The 11,032-nt window shown below is 36.3% G+C and overlaps 1 long non-coding RNA gene across 2 annotated transcripts in view; it reads right to left on the bottom strand.

Moving 5' to 3' along the window:
- Positions 1-835: 835 nt before the first annotated feature.
- The window catches only part of LOC117063046, a 53,912-nt gene continuing 43,715 nt past the window's right edge, over positions 836-11,032 (bottom strand). Inside the window, exons 4-6 of one of the 2 annotated variants that reach the window (XR_004428694.1) lie at positions 10,241-10,304; positions 5,388-5,625; positions 836-1,254 (exon numbers count right to left, since the gene is read on the bottom strand). This is a non-coding gene — a long non-coding RNA (uncharacterized LOC117063046). The remainder of the gene's footprint in view (positions 1,255-5,387; positions 5,626-10,240; positions 10,305-11,032) is intronic. The other variant, XR_004428693.1, reaches the window with a different exon arrangement.

The following is an 11,032-nucleotide window of genomic DNA, read 5'->3' as shown; positions in this document are numbered from 1 at the left end:
AATGACGGTCAAAGTAAAAATAAAGAGAAAATGTGCAAATAACCAATACTAGAAATGAAAATGGGAATTATCACTGCATGTAATAAAGACTAAAACGATAACAGACTATTATGAAAAAATGTGCCAGCGCATTTTAAAACCTAGGAAACACAGAACATTTTCTTGAAAAGTATGAATCTCCAAAACTGATTCAAGTATTAGAAGACAACCCATAATAAAAATACTTTTAGAAAACTCCAAGCACAGCACTTCAATAATGTGTAGAAGGAATTACCGAAAGGGTATGAAATAATAAAACAAAACAAAATTATTAATATAGTCAGAAACAATACCAGTTTCCAAGTTTCACCACACCTGTTAAAAACATATAAGGGCCTTCTGGTAAGGAAAGGAAAAAAAATACACAAAATGTGTCAGAATCAAAAAGGGAAAATACACAATGGTCATTATTCACATGTAATATGATTGTTTAGGTAGCAGTCACAAAAACTTCTGCAGACAAATCTCTAGAATATTGGAAATTATGCTAGGTTACACACTATAAGATTAATACTTAAAGTAATAGGATTTTTATACTGAAATAGAAAACGTATCACAAGTTTGTCATTTGTAATAGAAAAACCTATTTGTAACTAACAATGTATTTTAAAAATGCATGTGTAAATATACTATGGAGAAGAATGAAACTTTATATTGTGCACGTTAAAGGAAGTCCATATAAATTAAAAGACAAAACATGCTTATGCATAAAGAGACATAATGTGAGAAAGATACCAGCTTTTCCCAAATTGACCTGTGTATTCAACGGCATTCCACAAGTACTCTGACTGTTTTTCGTTTGTTTTTCGGAGGGGGTTTTGTTTGTTTTTGATGGTATCAAGTAAGCTGACTCTAAAACAAAGCAACAGAAGTTAACAACAGGCAAGATACTTCTCTGGATTTTAAACTCCTTATCCTGGGGTTCAGGAGTTCATGCCTTACAAACCCAAATTGTCTTCTTCAGAGGTTTTGCTCGGGGGATGGTGCGTAGCTTTCTACTTACTCTGTGTTCTCTCTCAATGACTTCACAACATCCACTATGCAATCTCTTGTATGATGGTTGTTTTTGTATCTTTCTTGCCATTTCTACTTGATTATAAATGTTTCATGAAAAAAGACCAAATGTAATTATCTCTGAGTCTTTTATAGAAAACTCACACTCACTCATCCTCTGTTCCGGAAATGCTTCCTGCATGCTTGGCCTCGTTCTGAGTCCTAGGGACACAAAAGTCAACAAGACATGCAAAACTGCTCTCTCGCGAACTTATATTCTAGAGGGGCTACTTATGTAAACATTTAATGAACGAAGGGATACAGATTTAAATGCCAAAGAGTAAAAATTATTTTGCTCTAGAATATATCAGACAAGTAAATGTAACAAAACATATAAACACTATGCTTCCTAAAACTATTAGTATTACATATAATTAGAATAATAGAATGTTAAAGCTAGAAATTAGCTCAGATATTATTTAATCAGGTAACTTCCATTTTCAGATGAGGGAAAAAAGGGCTCAGAGAGTGTAAGAGGATTTGTTTTGTTTTAGGGCATTTGACTCTGGATATTTTTTCATTTGGACTAAAATGTATTTTTTGGAGGAAAGAACTTAAATGATGAATACAATTAGATAATGAAATCTTGCATGAAGGGTTGAATTTCATTATCGGTGTGCGTAGGATGGTTGATCTGATTCCCACATGAGGCCGCAGTGTCTCTCGCGTGCCTGACTGAAAGAAGACCGTCAAATGTGCTTATCAAGAGGTGCTAACAAAAGGCTCTTCCTTTATGTTGGAGCAATTATATCAGAAAAACAAGACTGCTACAATCTCTTTGAAATAAGTCAAGAAACAGCAAAAGTTAAGTTTTTCGATAAGCTATATCTAGCCAGGCATGGCGATGTGCACCTGTGGTCCCAGCTACTCAGGAGGCTGAGGCAGGAAGATCAGTTGAGCACAGAAATTGGAGGCTCTATGAACGTGCCTGTGAACAGCCACTGCACTCCAGTCTGGACTGCATAGGGAGATCTATCTCTTAAAAATCACTTTTTAAAAGGATTTGTGGTTGGAGAGAAGGTGTGAGAACCAAGTTACATAAAAATGACCCAATTCAAAGGCAATCTACATGACCTTCTCAGGTCCCAGCAGGACAGGGACAGCCTTCATTGTGTTACTCACTAGAACAGAACCTGAGGCCTTCACAGATGCATAGTTACCACTTAGTCACCACTTAGAGAACTGCATAATTCACTAAGAGGGTGAAACCCGTTCTCACTGGTTTGTGAAATTTATCCTATATGCATTTATTTTCCTAAAAAATCCTGGAATATTTGCTCAGGTTCTTAAAGCAGATGAAAAAACCAAGCCAAATCATTATTTGTGCAAAAAAAATCATATTTACTATTAAATTTTATTTATTATGGCAGGCACTTTTAAGTACAGACATATTTTCTGAATTGTTGAAACGCCTTATGGTATCCTAAATATGAAGTTCTTTGCTTTGTAATATTATATGAGAACAGTTAAAGTGTTATTCAAGCGGTTTAGAAGTATAGAGCTATAACTAGAATTTCTCATCATTTCTAAAATCAGGTATAATAGTCCTTAGTCCTTATTTAAATTGTTACTACAATGCCTATCTAAAAGTTTTTCATAATGAGCTCAATCCTATTCAAGATTATAATTTATCTCTGAGCATCATATATTAAAACAAGATCCTCAATACCAAATGTGACTAAGCTTAATTTTAAAATATCTCAGTTTGCAGTAATGAGATGTAATGAATATTTATGGAAGGTTTTATCTGTACCTATTAATTTGCCATGATGTGTCACTGATAAACTAGTCCTCTAAGCTGAAGCCAAGGGATGTCGAAATGAAAAGTATATAAAATAATGTTCAATAACTACCACTTGAGATTCCAATATTTGGTGTTAAAGGTAGTATGTTTTCTGCAAATGAAAGTTTACTATATAATACACTGAATACACCACAGGGAGCGAAGTTATTTTCTCTGCACACACAGTTTATTACTTTTAAATATCATTGCTCTCTTTCTCTCCCACTTCACCAACAAGGCAGAACAACAGTGTTTATCCTTCAGCAGAAACCAGTTGTCTTCACTTCTTATTAGATCAAAGGTCATTTGGATGCCAACGAAAGGAAGTGGCGTATCTGCAAACCACCAGCATGTTTTGTTCAAGGGTTTGAAGATGTGTTAGGCCTGGCTCCACACTGGTCCGATGTTTTGGCTGAGTGCATTCTGTGGGACCTGGGCTGTGCTGTCCTGGTTGTCATTGTACCACTAACAGTCACTGAGAACATATCCTTGCAGCTACCAACGGTATCTTCATGTGCCTCAAAGCAGCAAACTATAATGAATTATTTAGTGTTTTTCTACAAAAAGACCAATTTAAACATATGGTCATCCGTAAATTTTCCTGATTGATGAATCTTGAAGAAACTTCTTCCTAAATACTGAGGTCTTAATTCTGGTTATTACCAGTTTAAAACAGACTGGCCTTCAGCTTAAGTCAAGTTAATCACAACCCAAATGCAATTTTTATGCCCTAACCAATAATTGTGTCCAGAATCAGAACACTCAAAAATTTGTAACAAGAAGCTATAAAACTATGGTCTTCTTGACATAAACCTTTTGTGATAATGAGGGACATTTTCACATAAGTCATAAAGACCTGAATTACTGACTGTGAAGCAGGGTTATTTGAAATCATCAATTTTGCAAATTAAGAGATCTATATAGAAATATATTTTTACTTTGGCTCAAGAATAATCTATTAGAAGGAACTTGGTATTAATTTTGAAATTATAATATAGTAGAGTAAAAGCTTTTTAATTTTGTAGTACAAATGACCAAAAGCTCCTTTTATTTTCAAATAAAAAGACAAAACTATTGATTTAATTTAGATTTTGACAAGTTAAGTAGAAATGTGTAAGATTAGTTTAATAGCCAACAGAAAGACAAAATTAGGGCACAGAGCACAGAAACCAATAAAGAAAATGGAATGAAGGGAACAAAAGTCATTCTAAGAGAAGGTGAGACATAAAACAGGAAGATAAACAGGATAAAAAGAAAGTTAAAGAATGAGATAAGAGAAACTCATTAAGTAATTATGATGGATACGAATAGACTAAATCATCCTATTAAAGGAAAATTTTGAGGCAGGGCATGGTGGCTCAGGTCTGTAATTCCAGCACTTTGGGAGGCCGAGGCAGTCAGCTAACCTGAGGTCAGGAGTGCAAGACCAGCCTGGCCAACATAGTGAAAACCTGTCTCTACTAAAATTACAAAAATTAGCTGGGAATTGTGGCATGTGCCTGTAATCCCAGCTACTCGGGAGGCTGAGGAAGGAGAATTGCTTGAACCTGGGAGGCAGAGGTTGCACTGAGTCAAGACCACACCACTGCACTCCAGCCTGGGAGACAAGACAAGACTCTGTCTCAAAAAAATAAATAAAAGATAAATAAATGATAAATAAATATAGGAAAATTTTGGTAGACATACTGAAATCTAAAGAAAGAAGCAATTAAATTTATGATGGGCAAATGCCAACCATAACAAACAGACAAACAATCAAAATAAAGCAGGTGTTTTATACCAGGCAGCAGAAAATATCAATGGGGTTAAACAGGAATATTTTCTAACGATAATAGTTTCAACAACACAAGAAGATGTAATACTAAGCTTGTCTGCACTCTTAAAATAACACAAGGTAGAAACTATAAGAAAATAGATCATTTATAGTAACAATGAAACAAAATTTGAAATAAGAATAAACATAGATTTGTAAAATTGCTATGATGGAAACATTGGAATATTCCTGAAAAAAAAAGACAAAATTATGTTAAAACAAATGATAAGGTTTCTCATATAACATATAAGAATATATGTTAAAGTTATATAAGAAACTGAGATTTCCAGTGTCAGAAAGAAAAACAGATACAGATATATAACAGCACATAAGAAGTTAAGAAAATACCCTGAAATGTTAAATTTAAATTGGAAATGTGACTATGAGGTAAGGATCTTTTATTAAAAATAACTCCTAGCTCTCTTTGCTGAAAGAACCTAAAAGAAATACACATTAAAAGTAATCAGAACCACTAGTATCTAAATCATTGTTTCTAAATACCATTTTCCAGTAAATGAACTAAAAAACACTTGGAGAAATTCTAAGACAGAGGACAGAGTTATCCTGGAATGTCTTGTTCCAGAAAACAGCAAGATACAAAAAACCAAGGAGGGTATGTTTAAAGGACAAAAGAGTTAGATTAAAGTTGCCTCTATTGGCCAAATGTGGGATAAATCAACATCAAAAGTGAATACTCACTGTATTTTATCATGCCACATTGAATCAATAAAAAGCCACGTGTTTGTGGCGATGTGAGGTTGGGGTAGGGTGGAGAATGCACAGCATTTGACATCGTTACTGGTGACAACTAGATGTTTTTCTTGCATTTCAGGTAGAACTATCGTAGTTCATCCCAGTTCATGAAGAAAAAAATTTCTCTTTGCAGAAAAAGACTAGTCCATAAACGTGGAAGAAGCTAGAAAACATCCTCTTTCAACTTGAAAAAAAAAAAAAAACAATTGATTCAGTCAAGAATTATCAATTACTAACGGACACTAAAGTCATTTTCTGAACACTTGTTGGGAAGGCTATTTCCACAGTTCCAAAGGTTAGTTCTACTTGTTAATTGGAAAGGAAAACAAAACAAAACATAGCATTATAATTAAGCTTCTCAATCTTCACCAAGTTATCAGACTTAGCACCATAAATAATGAGGCATGTGGCGCCATGCGCCTCCAACGCAGTTTAGCGCCACGTACACAGCATTGCCTACCTTCCTGGTGATGAAAGAAAAACTTCAACTGAATTCAATTTACAGGAGTTTAATTGAGCAGTGACTGAATCGCGAATCAGGCTGACCCCAGAATCACAGCAGATTCACAGAGACTCCAGGGATGCCCCATGGTCAGAACAAATTTATAGACAAAAAAGGCAAAGTGTTGTACAGGAATCAGAAGTGGGGCACAGAAACAGTGGGATTGGTTACAAGCTGGTCTTTGCCCTATTTGAATGCATTTTGAACATTCAGCAGTCTACGAGTGGTTGAAGTATGGCCGCTGGATTGGCCAACACTCAGCTATTGTGACAGGTGCACACTACTAAGTTAGGTTTTCAGTTTTGTCTGACAATTAAGAGAGGTTACAGTCCATCTGCAAGGCCTCAAATACAGAAGTACGCAGTCCTTCTCAGGTCATGTTTAGTTTGCTTCGACACTAGTTTTCTAGGCTGCCTTAACCAAGGGCAGTCACAGACTGCGTTGCTTCAAGCACGTCAGGAATCAAGACATCAGCCAGCACCATGCTTCCACCGAAACCTGTAGGGCAGGTCTTCCTTGTCTCCCCAGGTTTTGGAGGGGTGCTGGCAATCCTTGTCAGCCCCTGATTTGCAGCTGCTTACCCCTCATCTCTGCCTTTGTCATCAGGTTGTTCTCCCTGAGCAGATTCGTCTTCACATTTTCTTACAGGGGCCATCGTACTCCCATATGACCTTATTGTCACTAATTACATCTACAGTGACCCTATTTCCAAATAAGATCATAATCTAAGAAGGTGAGTGCATCTTTTTTGAAGAGGCACAATTCAATCAATAACACGGTTTCTCACCGAACTGGTTCAACCTGATTCTAACCAAATAAACTAACGTCTAGTTTACAGGACATTCTTGAGTTACAGAATTATCTGCCAGAACGACTTAGACCCACTCAGCCTTTAGATGTTCTTCAGGACAATACTCCTGTGTTCTTCAAATTTCAATGTTTTGCCAAACAATAGTAAGTATAAATTAAAAATGTAGGGAATTTTCTAGATTAAAAGAGGCAAAAGAGAAATGAAATCCAAATGAATTGAATAAAATTTGATCAGATTCTTATCCAATACAAAAGCCATCAAAAACAATATTTTTGGATAATTGGAAAATTTAAATATGGGCTTGGTATTATAAATTATGAAGGAATTACTGTTATTATTCAAAGCATAAAAATGGTATTGGGTTGCTCTAGGGGACTATTTTATTTTTATGCATGGATTGTCATCGTGTATATAATTTGCTTTCAATAAATGAGTAGAAAAAAACATACATATAAAAATAGATCAATGGATAAATATAGCAAAGAGCTAAAAGATACTGAGCCTGAGAAACAGGCTACTTTGTGTTCATTGTAGTCTTTCCCCAGCTTTCTCTTTGTTTAAACATTTCAAAATAAAATGTTGGGGAAAAAAGAATCACTAAAAATTTTAATGCCTGTGAAAATGATTTATGCTACAAGTAGGGTAACTGTTATCATAACCCCAAATAGCATGTGAGGGAAACATTTCTTTTCTTTAATTAGCTTTTCTGAGTGTTATTCTTCCAGGAAGACAGTCTGCAGGTATCCAGAGCTTCTCTCCTGTGCTGCTCTGAGTAGTGAGCTGACCTGGTGGCTCCCAAGAATTTTTGACCCCAGAATCAGAGATTATAATTGCAAATGTAGAAATACATTGCTGGAGGGTTTCTTTCTCTCTTTAAGGAATACAAAATATATTTATTTTTTAAAAAATCATTTAAAATGTGTTTATATACCAAAAGTTAAGGAAAGTAGATGTATTTTAACCTCCTGCTAGGTGAGAGATCCTGTCTTGAGTCTATTGTCTATTGAATTCTAACAATTTTAAACAAGATTGATGTAAATTTTTATGTAAGAAAAGCCTGAAACAGAATTTAAGAAACGTGCCAACGTTCACCTGTCTGGACATGGCAGATGTGGCTTTGAAACCCTGTCCAAATCTCTCTCTCTGTCCAAATCCTGTGATTTTTCCAGTGTTCTTCTCTACTGGGAGCTGTTCTCCCAGCCTTTATCTTTACTGTCACCACTTGCTATTTCTATCCTTCTTTCTACCTCTTTTGTCACTCAGATAATAGGACACTGTCCCCAAGTCTTTCCTCATTAGTTTTCAAGATGAGGGTCATTTGTATATACTTTCATCTACTGATACCTCCACAGACATATATGTAACTTCCCCTAAGCACTGCAAAGGCAAACATTAAGGATTATACGTGCAGGAGACACTATCTATTTCTCAAATAATTAGATTTTTAATTTATTATATACAAATTATTTTGATGGGAATAAATAATGCCTTAAACATATGGATGTAGGGTGGCTTTTACAACTCAATCACTCTGGTTTATTCTATAGACACTTTCCTAACCAAGACTGTCAACTCATAAGAATGTGGTCAAGGTATATGTAACCAGCCTTAGATAGAAAGTGGGGGCTGATCTCTGACATCCCAAAGATTAGAGAAATTATGTGTTGATGATAGTCCAAGGAAAGATGAAAACTTGTGCCATAATTCGGTACTTCTAACTCTGAGAAGCAGAAACTGTGGCCATGAATAAGTGGGTTTTGCTTCTCTTAGCACATGACATTCAAATTTGTTATATCAACAGATGCTTTGCAATTTTGTCTCTCTATGTGGCATGTTAATAAGTATTGTGGAGGATAATGGAAGGACCCTCCTCTTAAAAAGTGTTAATTGCTATTACTGGGGTTCTGTGACAATCTGCTCAGAGTTCTAGAGTCAGCCAGACTACAGGTATGAATCGCAGCATAAACCTTAGCATGTTTCTAATCTCCGAAAGCCTTTGCATGCTGCACAGGAATATGTAGTATCACTGATGTCATAGGGATTACATGGAGATTACATAACACAATACATACAAAGCAAATATAGCACTGATGAATGACAAATAAGAAGATAGTGAAGAAGACTGACAATGAAGGTGTACATGATGAGTAGGAGGTGAAGGCTAAGATGATAGTAAAGCCTACACTCTCGGCCAGTTTCAGCATCCCTTTCTGTGCTGTGTTCACAATGCAATGACCATGATGATAGCCTGGTGATGAAAAATTAATGAGATGAAAGAAGAGAAGGCTATGAAACCAAGTGTAAAAAGGGTGTCCAAATCAAATGTGGAGTCAGCAAAGGCTTTCTGAATGAAGTGATGCTGGAGCTCAACTTCAAGGATGGGTATGATATATGTTCAGAGAAGGTGTGCCAGGACAGTGGAGGAAGGAACTCATTCATATGCCTGGAGGAGAGACATTGGAAAACACAGTCTACAAGTGACCTAAGGAGACACTATGTGGTCGATACCCTTGAGATCTGGAGCAGTGCCCTCTTGTTAAGCTACGTAGCCCAACTCTTCTGAGCTCTATGAGACAGTAAAAGAAAGACACATATCAAGAATTAGAATTACAGAATGGTTTACTTTTATTTTGACTTATTTTTATAGTCTAAGGAAATTTGTGTCAAGCATCGTGGTTCTATCGTATTTGAACATCACTCTAACATTGTTGATATTGATGCATATTTTTCGTGCCTCATATTAGTTGATTATCCGGATAAATAGATACAGAGTAGTAGGCTACCATGAATATTGTTTCAAAACATACAGCAAAACTGGCCTTGAAAATAATGACCTCGTTGTCCCCTAGCAGCAGCCATAAAGGCAGCAGCCTGTCTTGCAGATGGCATTGCGACACAGGAATGGTTTAGAGTGAGTGATAAGGTGAGGAACTGCAGGCTGTGGGACTTCTCAAATAGGCATCACCCTTTGCTTCGGCAGAAAATAGCTAAAGTAAAGCATCAGAAAGAGAATGTTTACAGTTGAGCAGTTCTGTAACAAGAACACGGTGACTTTTCAATTCATTTTATAATCAAGGGTCCTAAGTGCAGTAGCCTCTTTTGTTTTCAACATATGAAGCTCTCCTTCAGCTGACAAACTACCTAGAGCATCATAATCAAATAAGAAACCCTTTCAGGCTAGAGAGAGGCTCAAAAAGAGAAGTGAGGTGGGCATTTTAATAAGTTATCCTTTTACAACAGCTGGAGAAGCATGTCATCTCCAGACAAGTCTCAACCACATGCGGCTAGGAATTCTATTGAGATCTTATGTAAAAATAGCTACACTCCTCAAAGTAAAACTGACAGCAACTTCTTTGTAAAAGTATCATATGTTTAAACAGCAGGTTTACTTTTAAAGTTTCCACACCACAAATAGCCTTGGTAGGTATTGGGTACCATGGTTCTTAAAGATGTAAACATTTGATTTAGTGACATTTCAATCCTTACATTTTGTGCATTTCAATGTTCAATTTGAAGCCAACGTTTTATATCACACACCTTTTTTGCTTGCCTAAAAAAAGGAATATAAGAAATTACATGGGTGAATGGATGGATTATTATTTTATTGCTAAGATAAAAACATTCAAAAAGCAGATGTTTTGAGATTAGCTCCATTTTACCTGTGAACACCTGGCTGTCTGAGGATTTGGCTCACATTCTATATAGGATGAGTTTATTTGCCCAGAAACTCTCTTAATCTTTGCAAGGCTCATCGTGGACAGGTAAAGATGGTGTATCCCTGCTTTGTGACAGCAAAAACATGGCTCAAAAGACCTGTTGTGCTCAATGGATCTGGGACTTTAAAAAATGATGAAAGTCTTCACTTAAATGTAGGCTAAGCCACATGTGATGGTTACTTTTCTGTGTCAACTTAACTGGGCCATGATACCCAGATATTTGGTCAAACATTATTCTAAATGTTTCTGGAGGGTGTTTTCAGATGGAATTACCATTTAAACCAGTGGAATTTTAGTAAGCAGACTGCCCTCCACAGTGTGGGTGGGCCTCCTTCAATCAATTGAAGGTCTTATTAGAACTAGGAGTGATTTTCTGCCAAGGAGGAAATTCGACCAAGCAGACGGCTTTTGGGCTCAAACTGCAACTTCTCCTTCCTGGAACTCCAGCTTGTGTTCTTACCCTGACTTGCCAGCCCCCGCCATCCTGTGAGCCATTTCCTTAAAATCTCTCTCAATAGGCAGATGATAGACAGATGAGCTACACATCCTACTGGAGAGTACT

Source organism: Trachypithecus francoisi, unplaced genomic scaffold (assembly GCF_009764315.1).
Source record: "Trachypithecus francoisi isolate TF-2019V2 unplaced genomic scaffold, Tfra_2.0 Lachesis_group17, whole genome shotgun sequence".
In the NCBI taxonomy this organism is placed as follows: Eukaryota; Metazoa; Chordata; class Mammalia; order Primates; family Cercopithecidae; genus Trachypithecus; species Trachypithecus francoisi.
Note: the sequence above shows the minus strand (reverse complement) of the source record. Positions and strands in the feature narration are given on the sequence as shown.